Raw genomic sequence first — 11,469 nt, forward strand, 5'->3', positions numbered from 1 at the left:
CTTAGAACCTATACTTAGAACGACACGATCCCCTAGTTTAAATTTATGATTATGTTCTTTGGGCTTTTTTAAGTACAATTTCCTGTAGATGTCTTCTTCATTATGCAAGGTGAGATCAGCAGGCGGCATCCCGATGGTTCGATTATAAGCAGATACAATGTCGGGAAGAACGTGCACATATTTCTTACTTTTAGAATAAGTTATCCATTTAAATATTTTTTCTTTCAGAGTCCGGATGAAACGCTCACCTATGGCTGCCTTTTTTCCCGATCTAGTAGTATAGAAATTAATGTTAAGAGACTTAAATAATGCTCTTACATCTTTATTTGTAAATTCTTTGCCCTGATGGTGTTTCTTCCTTGAAAATTGATTTGAATGCCTTTACCATTTGCTTTGAAGTTTCCTTTCTAAGTGCTCTCACCCAGGCATATCTTGAAAATGCATCTATACAAACGAGCAAATAGCATATTCCTCCATTCTGTTTAGACAGATTGGAAACTTCTGTTAACTCACACTGAAATGTATGGTGGAGCCCCGGAACTATTATCTGGTTTCTAGGAAAATTAACTTTTTGCGGTTTGTCTCAAATAAGCAGGTTGAGATGCCAAGTACTCTTTCACGACACGCCTGGGCAACTTTGTGTTTTTGTTACGCATTAACACCACTGAAATTTCCCACTATACGTGGATCATTGTAATCTTCTAACATTTTGTTGTTCTTTTCCAGCTGGCAACACTTTACGAACAGGACAGGCAGAAGTATTGGTGGCTATTATAATGCTCGTTCTCGGAGTCCTTTATGAATTGTTGTTGTTGATGCTAGAAGCCGAAAGAAAAGAATATGAAGACAAAATAGCTAGGGGTGGGGGGGTTAGGCAGCTCCATAATTCCCTCGTAATTTTCTATCTATATATATTTTTTGTGTGTGAATAAAAAAAAATATCTATTTGTAAATATTGTCTGTCTTTTCTTAGCTACTAGAGAAATAACTTTTTAAAATTTTAAAATTAATCAATAGTTTTAAAATCTTAAACAACTTTGGGAAATTACTTTTAGAATGTAAAATCATTAGACACTGTACAGGCGGGCCTCGATTAACGCGATTAATTCGTCCCACGAGCGCATCGCACAAAACGGAAACGCGTTAATCGAATATCATAACCAATAGGAAAAATTATAATTGGTCCTTGACCTTCTGGAATGTCCATAAAGAATTTAAAAAATACCTTTTAAATAACTTTTTAACTGTATATAATGTAAAAGATAATGAAAATAATTATGGAATTAAATGTTTATTGCATAAAACAGCGGTTCTTAAACTGTGCGCCGCGGAATAGTTTAAATTTTCGAGGGAAACACAGCGATACTCGACATCTGTCGGACACCGCGCGAACTACTAGCTCGAGGTAGTTCACAGTTTCAGCCTTTCTTATTAAGTTGTTTGGACCTAACTACTAAACGAAACTGTTAGGTGTTTCATTTGGCCTGGGTGCGCCTTGAAAAAATTACTAAGACATTAAAGGCGCCATGAACCGAGAAACTTTGGGAACCTCTGACAAAAAATACACAATGAAGAAATTACTGTTGCGGAAATATTTGAACAGTGTTGACTTTCTCTTTTCATCAATCAATTTCCGATAGCCGACAACAATCTTCTGTGGGCCCTGGCGAAATAAATATCGCAGAGAACATCAAACCTTTTGTTTGAGGTTCTATGCGATATGAAAGATTTCATCTAATTCTTTTACCGTTATATCCTTCGCGGTAACATTTTCACCTGGCTCATTTAAAAATTTGAATTTTTAAATGCAAGTCTGCATTAACTTTATTAGCAGGAGACAAACATATCTTCTTCCGATGGTTGATGGAACACACCGAAGTGGGCAGCAGGCAAACGTTTGTTTATTGACTGTACGACTCGCGGTAAGCTTAACGCGCGATTCAAATCTTTTTCAACTATCGCATAAAAAAAAAGATCGGGTTAATTGGAAATTTGCATCGTGTAAAGTGGTATCATTTTTCAAATAGCGTTAACTGAATATCGCGTTAATCGAACTTGCGTTATGCGAGGCCTAGCTGTATTTCATTTTCAGCTTTGCAAAAAGGACCGATAGATGGTGCATCCATTCATAGCCTAACTCATTGGTAAAATAAATTTAAACATCAAACAATATAGAACACAAAAAAAATCTTTAGTTCTCAGGTTTTTCATCAGCAAAGTGGACCGCAAAACATAGAAAACATCGCGAATAGTATCAACACAGGAAATAATTGTCTCTTTTCTTAGCTACTAGTGAAATAGTTTTAAAATCTTAAACAACTTTGGGAAATTAATTTAGAATGTAAAATCATTATATTTCATTTTCAGCTTGCAAAAAGGACCGACAGATGGAACCACCATTCATAGCCTAACTTATTGGTAAAATAAATTTACACATCAAACAATACAGTATAGAACACATAAAAAATCTTTACTTTTCAGGTTTTCGACGGTAGAGTGTGCCTCTAAACATAGAACACATCACAAAAGTATCAACACAGGAAATAAAAAAACTTTACATTCTAGAAAAAGAAGGAAACATTTTTTTTTTCATTTTCAGCTTGCGAATAGGACCAATAGATGGAGCCACAGCCAGACTAACTTATGGGTTAAAAAAATATATGTATACAGTATTTTTAAACATCAAACACAAAATAAAATTTAAAAAATCTTTACTTTCCGCAATTCGTCGGTAAAGTGGACTAACAGTAACACAGAGTATATATTTCCAATAGTATCAAATGCTGGAAATTAAAAAAAAAAAAAAAAAAAAAAACCTTTATTACAGGTACCTCCCAACCGGAAGAAATAAACAATGTTTGGCACCAGGCTCTTTGCAGAATACAGGTCTCTTGACATCGCACTCGCGCACTGATACCTATCAGCCACATTTACACACCTATACTCAAATTAAAGAGTAGGCCAGTGGATAAGTGTCAAACAGCCACCACAAAAGACAGTGGTTCGAACCTCAGCAAAAGAAATAATAAAAAGAAAAAAACACTATCTAGTGAGTCCTCCATTATGCTTTCATACACCAGTCTTAACTAGTTGTGACTATTTCTTGAATGCTATCCATCCAAAATTTATTCTTCTCTTGACTTCCAGCTATTTATCATTATTACAGCTGACTTGTCCCAGATAAGTATGCCTCCACCTTTTCAATTACTGCTCCTTCAATCATTATATCCCTTTCTGCAGCATACTTGTTCATTATTACTTTTGTTTTGGCCATATTCATCTTTAGTCCAAAATCCGTACTAACTCTGCATAATTGATTATGATTTTCTCTCTAATTCTTTGGTATCATGGCTTATGATCACAATGTCATCTGCAAATCGTAAATGGTTTAAGTACTCTCCATTCACATTGACTCCTTTCTGCGACATCTAATCTTCTGAAAGCTTCGTCAAGGGCAGCAGTAAACAACTTCGGAGATATTGCCTCCTTGCTGAACTCCTTTCTCAATTTTAAATTTGCTACTGCCTTTGTCTAGTCTAATAAAGGAGGTAGCGTTCTCATATATCATAATATATGGGGAATCTATGCTTTGTCTTTCCAGTGCCCGAAACATTGCCTTATGCTGTATGGAGTCAAATGCCAGGCATAATGGTGTTTTATATTCATTTGCTTTCTCCATTAGCTGTGATATTACGTGAAGGTGATCCATAGTTGAGAATCCTGTCCTAAAGCCAGCTTGCTCTTTCAGTTGATTCTCATCAAGTATTCTTTCTAATGTGTTAGTAATGACCCTTGTGAACAACTGTAGATGTGGAATAATAAGCTAATTGGTCTATAATTTGCAATTTCTGATTTATCTATTTTCTTATGCAGCAAAACTATGATTAGATTATTCCACTCCTTAGGCATCACACCTTTTCTAATGTATTTTGTGAAGTCTTGCCAGTTTTTGTGTTATGTCTCTTCCCCCCAATTTTAACAACTCTACAGTAATTCCATCTTCTCCCGGGGCTTTCTGATTCTTCATTTTCTACAACGATGTTCTACCTCATCAGGAAGGATATCGGGTATGTCATGTGTTACTAATTTGTGATCCATCTGCCCCACTGCTGGCATCATTCCCTCTCTCCTTGTGCAATTCTCTATATAGTCTTCTGCTATTTATAAGTACCCCATCCATTTTTGACTAAAATTTTTATTAATTTAATTTTAAACTTTATATTTTAAATACAAATAACAATAATAAACAAATACTGTACATTTTTGTATGTTGATTGCTGTTTTGATAATGACTTGAACAAACTTGAATTTAAATTAATGAACTAAAAACTTTTGACCACTGTATATATCTAAATGTTCATAACCCAACTTGACATGGAGGGCCTATCCCCCTGTCAAGTTGGGGAATCCCGAACAGCTGTAAAAATGTCTTAATTTTTACTCGCTTTTGAGAGCAGTCACCGCTCCAAGTCACCTTGCTGTGATCACAGCAAGGTGACTTGGAGCGGTGACGATCGACTTGCACGTAATATTTATAAAAACGGTGAGAAAGTATGTGACTTTCGTCGGGGAAAAGAGAGTAACGTTAGTAAGGAACATACTTTTTAGTGTAATCTGAACCAGGTAACTACGGGGTGTTTGTTGTTTGGAGATTCTTTGTGTAGGAGTGGGCGAACTTTGTCTGGTAACCTCCGCTGGGCAGTCCGGAGACGTAACCCCGTGCAGATATGAAGTTTCCCCTGCTCCTCATAAATCCCATTTTTGGCTGTGTCAGGTCTCCTAGATGACAGTCCCTGGGTTTTTTTTTTCTTCTCCCCGCAATAATAACCTGTGAACTAATACGAGTTCTGGGAACTCAAAAGGGGGGGGCCATATATATATATATATATGGACAGGGGAGAGGAAGAATTGTTGTTGTGCGGATAGAGAAAGAACGGGTACGGAGAGAGGAAAACTAGGAGAAAAAGATCTATAGAGAGAGACGTCTTGTGAATCGTATGTGACTGACTGCTGCTCTGAACTACCAACCCCGGAACATACCCAGGAGTTTTCTGGTAAGTCCACCCTAGTTTTCTGATAGTTAACCTAATGAAACTGTCCAACAATAAGACCTACCCGTTATTTACTGATGTCATTAATAGACATCTCTCTTCCAAGGTACACACTATGATAAGTGTCTATTTTATCGCGCTTAGACCCTAAGATGTATTACCAACAAGAACCACTATTAAATCAATTATTGTCAAACTTGCATGTCAACTGGTACCTAAATACTTGGACAGCGAGATGTTTGTCGATTCCTTAGAGTACGAGCAATAATGTCGACCAAAGGCTACACGAAGAACATAGACCAATTGGCATACATGTATCATAAACATACTAACCTATAGTTATTTAGTAATAAAGGTATAGAGTTTTGTTTTTCTATATTAAAGATACAATTAATTTCTTTTATCTATTCTGTATGATACGTTTAATAAATCATGTTTTGTTTATTCACCTTTGCCTCCTAGCCTTTCTCTTGCTACCCAACACCCACAGCACGTGTTTTTAGTGAAAGAGCCATAATTTTGCGGCACTCTGAGGTCTAACTACTGGAAGGAGCTCAGAGTGAATAACACAGCGCCATCTTGATGTTGCGAGCTAATTCTCCACGATTATTATTATTATTATTATTATTATTAGCCACATGGTACAAGGAAGCCTGAGGCTTATGCTGCACCAGCCAAAAAAAAAAAAAATTCCGAGTTACCCTGAGAGAGAGAGAGAGAGAGACAGAGAAGTAGAAAGGAATCACCAAGAAAGAGAAGAATGATGATATCCAGCTCAGGACCCTGGGTTTGCCAAGCCCGATTCAGAATAGATCTTGAGAACACAAGATTGTTGTCCTAAAATTAAACCACTAGTCGATCATATAAAACAGGCGTTTTTTGGAACACCAATATTAGTGATTGAACTTGCTCGGAAACCTTATTTTACATATTGAATAATAGTAAGAGTTGATTGCCTTAATCATCCAGCAAGCACGCTATAATGGAAACACCTGTGGAACACAGCATACGATATGACGTATACACATACAGTAACCAAATGGGTGTCTGATCGCTATATAAATTTGCATTTGTAAAAGCAAAATAAAGACTGCTGCCGCCTGGGTTTGTTGTTTTGGCGATAAGATGTAAGAATTCCTTCCTTATTCTAGATGTATAACATTGTTGAGGAGCTCAGCGAGAAAAATATTTTCATTACATGTTGTGTGTCTATAGGCCCTAGCATAGCAGGGGCTATCCTTGCATTGTTTATGGGCCCTGAAGTAGGGCCCCTAGGCTTTGCCTACTTTTGCTAGACAGTAGCTACGCCCCTGGATATATGTAAGAAATTACGGGTAGCCTTAATATTTGAATTCTTAGGCCACAAGCTCTTCTAACCTCCCTCGTTAATGTCTCTACCTGACATTCTTTTTCATTGCCTTATTTATTTTCCCTACCACTGAAGTAAAACTGACTTGTAACCCACTTCACACTTACAACCGCCTTCATGTATTGCAATACACTGGCATTTCTCTATTCCATAGGAATCTCTCCCGTGTTCAATGATGCCCTCATAATTAAACTTAATGGTTAAATGCACTCAATCTCTCTCCTCTTCAAAATTCCTGGGTGTATGCCATGGATCACATGAGAATTACATGCATTTAGACTAGAAAGTTTTTAAAATAAACGATCAACTGTAATTTCAACATTGCTAATTTCTGCTCATCCTCCTCCAGACAGTCATTTCTAACTGTGAAGGATCTTTCATCTGTAAAATCCATGCAAAGGATCTGTTCAATTTGACAGCAATATCAGCTGAGTTAGTATTAATAATAGTGGAAAATGATACGTGAAAGCGAGCATATACATAGTGTGCCAATTAAATAACGAGACTGACGCTACTACAAAAAAGAGAATAACACTAACGGCAAAGTAAGGTTATACATTTTTGAAGTAATCACCTCCGATGTATACACAGTGTTTAAATCTTTTATACAAGTTTTGAAAACACTTCAGGAACTACTCTTCTGGTAGCTCTTTCAGCTGGTTGGTCACTGCAGCCTAGATGTCCTGTATCGCTTTTCGTGGCTGTTTTCATTTTGGGGAACAAAAAGTAACGATTCTACTCAAAGATGTTCGGTCGTTGTCAACATGCCATCAAATCGAAGCAACGCTTGACTCTTTTTTCTTGTTGCAAGAAACTCAACAAATGAGGTACAAAACGGGAACAAATTTTTCTCTTACCTAGATCTTCTTTTAGAATTTCTCATACAGATCATCTCAGCAAGCAACCTCGTTGAAATTAATTGATGTCTTCAGTCACAATTTTTCTAATCTTTGTGACCATCTTTGAACAGAGATCGGTCAACCAGGTCGGGGATGATCCTTTAAGGACTCACGTCCTTTATGAAAACAAGAAAACCATTCGAACACTCTTGTTCGAGACAAACATGGGCTCACATCTTGTGAGTATGGGTTTGGCACACCCAGGGTCCTGAGCTGGATATCATCATTCTTCTTTTTCTTGGTGATTCCCTTTTACTTCTCTCTCTCTCTTTTAGGGTAACTGGGGATTTTTTTTTTTTTTTTTTTGGCTGGTGTATCATAGGCCTCAGGCTTCCTTGCACTATATAGCTTATAATAATAATAATAACATTCATCAGCATAAACTTTTTTTTAAATTGTCAAAACTTTCCATAGCACAAAACTACTATTACTCTTTCTGTCACAAATCACGAACTACTAACCTGACAAGTTTCAACATGCACATATCATCAGTCCATCTCCTGTAGCAATATCATCCGCATATTATCCTATTGCAAGTATTTAGCAGATTTATTTTGTCAACAATAACTGAATGACCTTTGTCACTCATTAAATCAATTAGTAGACAAGGTGTAGTAGCCCAAGAATTAACAAATTTTACATTTTTGTTAATAAAATTCCCATATTTTTCATCATGGGTTGTTGCTAACCTCAAATAACCTATGATAAACGAAATTGGAATTTGGGGAGTACAATGTGTACAGAAAGGATAGACAGGAAAGGAGGAGGGGTGTTAGTTAAGAAACACAAAATCTAAGGAAGTGCATCCAATTGATGTTGGTGGACAGTGCAATGTTGAGTCTGTTTGGTTGACAAGCACTGGGAAAGGAAAAATGAGAGTAGGTGTGTGTGTTATAGGGCTAATGAATCTGATGAGTATAATGAGCAATTGTGCAGAGAAATAGAGTGGGCCAGTAAATCAGTGACTTATAATGTGGATTTTAATTTCCCAGAGATTGACTGGAATTTGTATGTTGGTCACTCACACACTTGCAAGACTTTTGTGAATTTATTGGATGATTGTTTTCTACATCAGCATGTTCGGGAGGCAACTAGAGGGAGTAATACTCTTGATCTAATCATCAGTAGTGATTCTTCATGCATTAAGAATATGCAGACAAAGAAACCACTAGGTGGCAGTGATCACAGTGTGTGAAGTGGGATTTACTCAAAAGAGGAAACTACCATCAGTTGTAAAGGGAAGGGTTTTTGCTTTCGTAAAGGTGACTACAGTGGTCTCAGACAGCATTTAAATTCTATACGGTGGGACCAACTGATGATGTTACCAACAGCAAATTCAAAATGGAAAGCATTAAAAAAAAATTATCCTGGAAGCTACTAGAATTTTATACCAACTAAGAAATATTGTTCAAGATTTAGGCCTAAATGGATGTCAGCTGAACTAATTAGACATGTGGCAGAGAAGAAAAATTCATGGGATACATATAAATTAACAGGTGACACAGAGCCTATGATAGATATCAGCTAATCTGTAACCAAGTCACAAGAGGGTAGGCAGGCAAAGGCAGATTATGAGAAATCTTTGGCAAAGGATGCAAAGAAAAACAGGAGAGTTCTTTACTTATGTAAACTCTAGAAGTAAGGGGACGAATCAGATTGGTCCACTTGATATCAATGGTTCAACTGTTGATGATCTTGGTCAGGTAGCTAACAAACTAAATGAATATTTTGCATCTACATTCACACACGAGGAGCTGCCAGAGGTGTATTAAACTCTGGCAGTAAGCTAGATAATCTTGTAATAATTGAGAGTATAGTGGAGGAGAAATTGAAGATAAACATAAGAACATAAGGCACCTATCTTTGGAATCAATCCAGTTATATTAGAGGAGGCAGCAAAGGAAATAAGCAAACTCTTAGCCATAATTATGAGAGCTTGCTTGGACTCGGGGGAGGTACCCATGGACTAGAAATGTGCAAATGTGATCCCAATCCACAAAGGAGGATCAAAGGGAGACACAGGTAATTACAAACCTGTTAGTCTGTTACAGGGAAATTAATGGAGGATCATCTAGACAAGACTTCAGTTATAGCTCGGACACAGCATGGGTTTGTTAAGGGCCAATTTGATTGGATACTATGATGTAGTCACAAAGGAACTGGATACAAAGAATAATTTGATATCATATATTTGGATCTTGGAGAGGCTTTTGATACTGTTGCACATGGAAGACTGCTGCACAAACTGGGGCAGTGTGGCATCGGAACCAAATTGCTGCTATGGATAAAGGGATGGTCGAGTGGGAGAAGACAGAAAGTGGTAATCAATGGACACTGCCCTTCGTGGACTAATGTTATTAGTGGAGTTCCCCAGGGGTTCAGTGTTGGGTCCACTGTTGTTTTCTGTATTCGTTAATGATGGTATATCAGGCTTAATGTCCAAGTTTGCAGATGATACGAAGGTCGGCAGAGTTGTTAATGACACTAATGACAGTACGCTGCTACAACAGGATCTAGAAAAGTTTAGCAGATGGGCTGAGAGGTAGCAACTGAAGTTTAACATTGACAAATGTAAAATACTGCACATGGGAAGCAGTAACCCCAGAGTAACGTATCAACTGTGTGGTACTACGCTGACAGTGGTAGAGTGAAAAGGGACCTGGGGGGTAATTGTTCAGGCAGATATGAAGTTTTCTGAGCAGTTAAGACAGTCTGCAAGAGTAGCTCATGGTGTCTTGTCGATGATATACAGGTGACCAGCGATTAACGCTGATAATTCGTTCCGGAAAACCAGAGCGCTAAGCGAGTGCCACATTCCCATAAGGTAACATATGTATTTGTCAGTTGCGGTCGGTGGCATAGGATATTACCTAATCAATAATAAACGGTAATGAAAAGATGCACAAATGTTGATCAAAATATTTAATATTCAAATATTTGTACATACAAAATATTCTGCATTAAATACGTATATAATTATGTGGTAACTACTTACATATCAAAATTAAACTTAAAATTCCAATTAAAATCATTTTAATCGATGTAAACATTGATTGAATTTAATTGATGAATTAATGAAGAAAAATGTGTCGATTTTGGGTTGTACTTTGGCCCTCTTCCTGGTAAACTAAAAGGGGTTTTAATTTTCAATCCCCCGCAGCGTTATCATCCACCAATAAAGTCAACCAATCCTTTCCTGCTTTGAAAGCTGGCATGTTTTTTTCTTCTTTCAATGTGAAACTTATTTTAGGATTTCGTGTCCAAAAAACAGTCCTGCTTCATCTATGTTAAAAACTTGTTGAGAAGTATAACACACAATACCTCTCTTCAATAATTTGAACAAGTCCTTTTTTCTTTTTTGAAAGTTTCGGCTCCTTGATCTGCACTTGTGTCTTCTCCCTGGATTTTAAATCTATTCAACCAGCCTTTACTAGTTTTAAATGGTTCCACATTTTTTTTTTAGGTGAGTTTTCTTCAGATCATCATATAGGCTGATCTCTCTCTCTCTCTTTTTTTTTTTTTTTTTTTTTTTATAATATTTAACTTAACTGAATTCTGCAGTGAATATTATCTTCAATAAAATTAGTTAAAGTCTCTACATTTCAATTCTAATAGCCGGTCTAGCCATAGTTGTTTACAGTGGAATAGCTGTCTTTCGCACTGCCAAAATTAATTATTTATTTTTTATAATTGTTCAAAATGTCTAAATTAATTTTCAAATTCAGTCCTTTTCTTACAATGATAGTCTTTGTACTGCGTCCAGACATTGTTGCTTTTTCATTCTTATCCGCCATTATTAACTCTTCGAAAATGTAACTGCGTTGGTTGCATTAATTATGATACAATGTTCGAGTAGACTGTCCATTACATACGATGTATAATACTGTACTGGGTGATGACTAGACTTCAGATAGATGCATATAATGCAAATATTATAAGGTAGATAAAAAATTATCAATATACTTGATCATTTTTTAAAATTTTGATCTCGGAACTATGTAACAAGCCACCGTAGTGCAATTAAATTAGCATGCAAGAAAATTTCACTGAACGAGGGAAAATTTCTCAAGTCGGCGTGGGAAACGTTTTAATGCTGTTTTGCTATTCATTTTCAAGCTATTGACTCTATGAAATGAAACGAAACGATATG

Source organism: Mastigoproctus giganteus, chromosome 3, assembly GCF_048544385.1.
Source record: "Mastigoproctus giganteus isolate SK-2022 chromosome 3, ASM4854438v1, whole genome shotgun sequence".
Classification (NCBI taxonomy): domain Eukaryota; kingdom Metazoa; phylum Arthropoda; class Arachnida; order Uropygi; family Thelyphonidae; genus Mastigoproctus; species Mastigoproctus giganteus.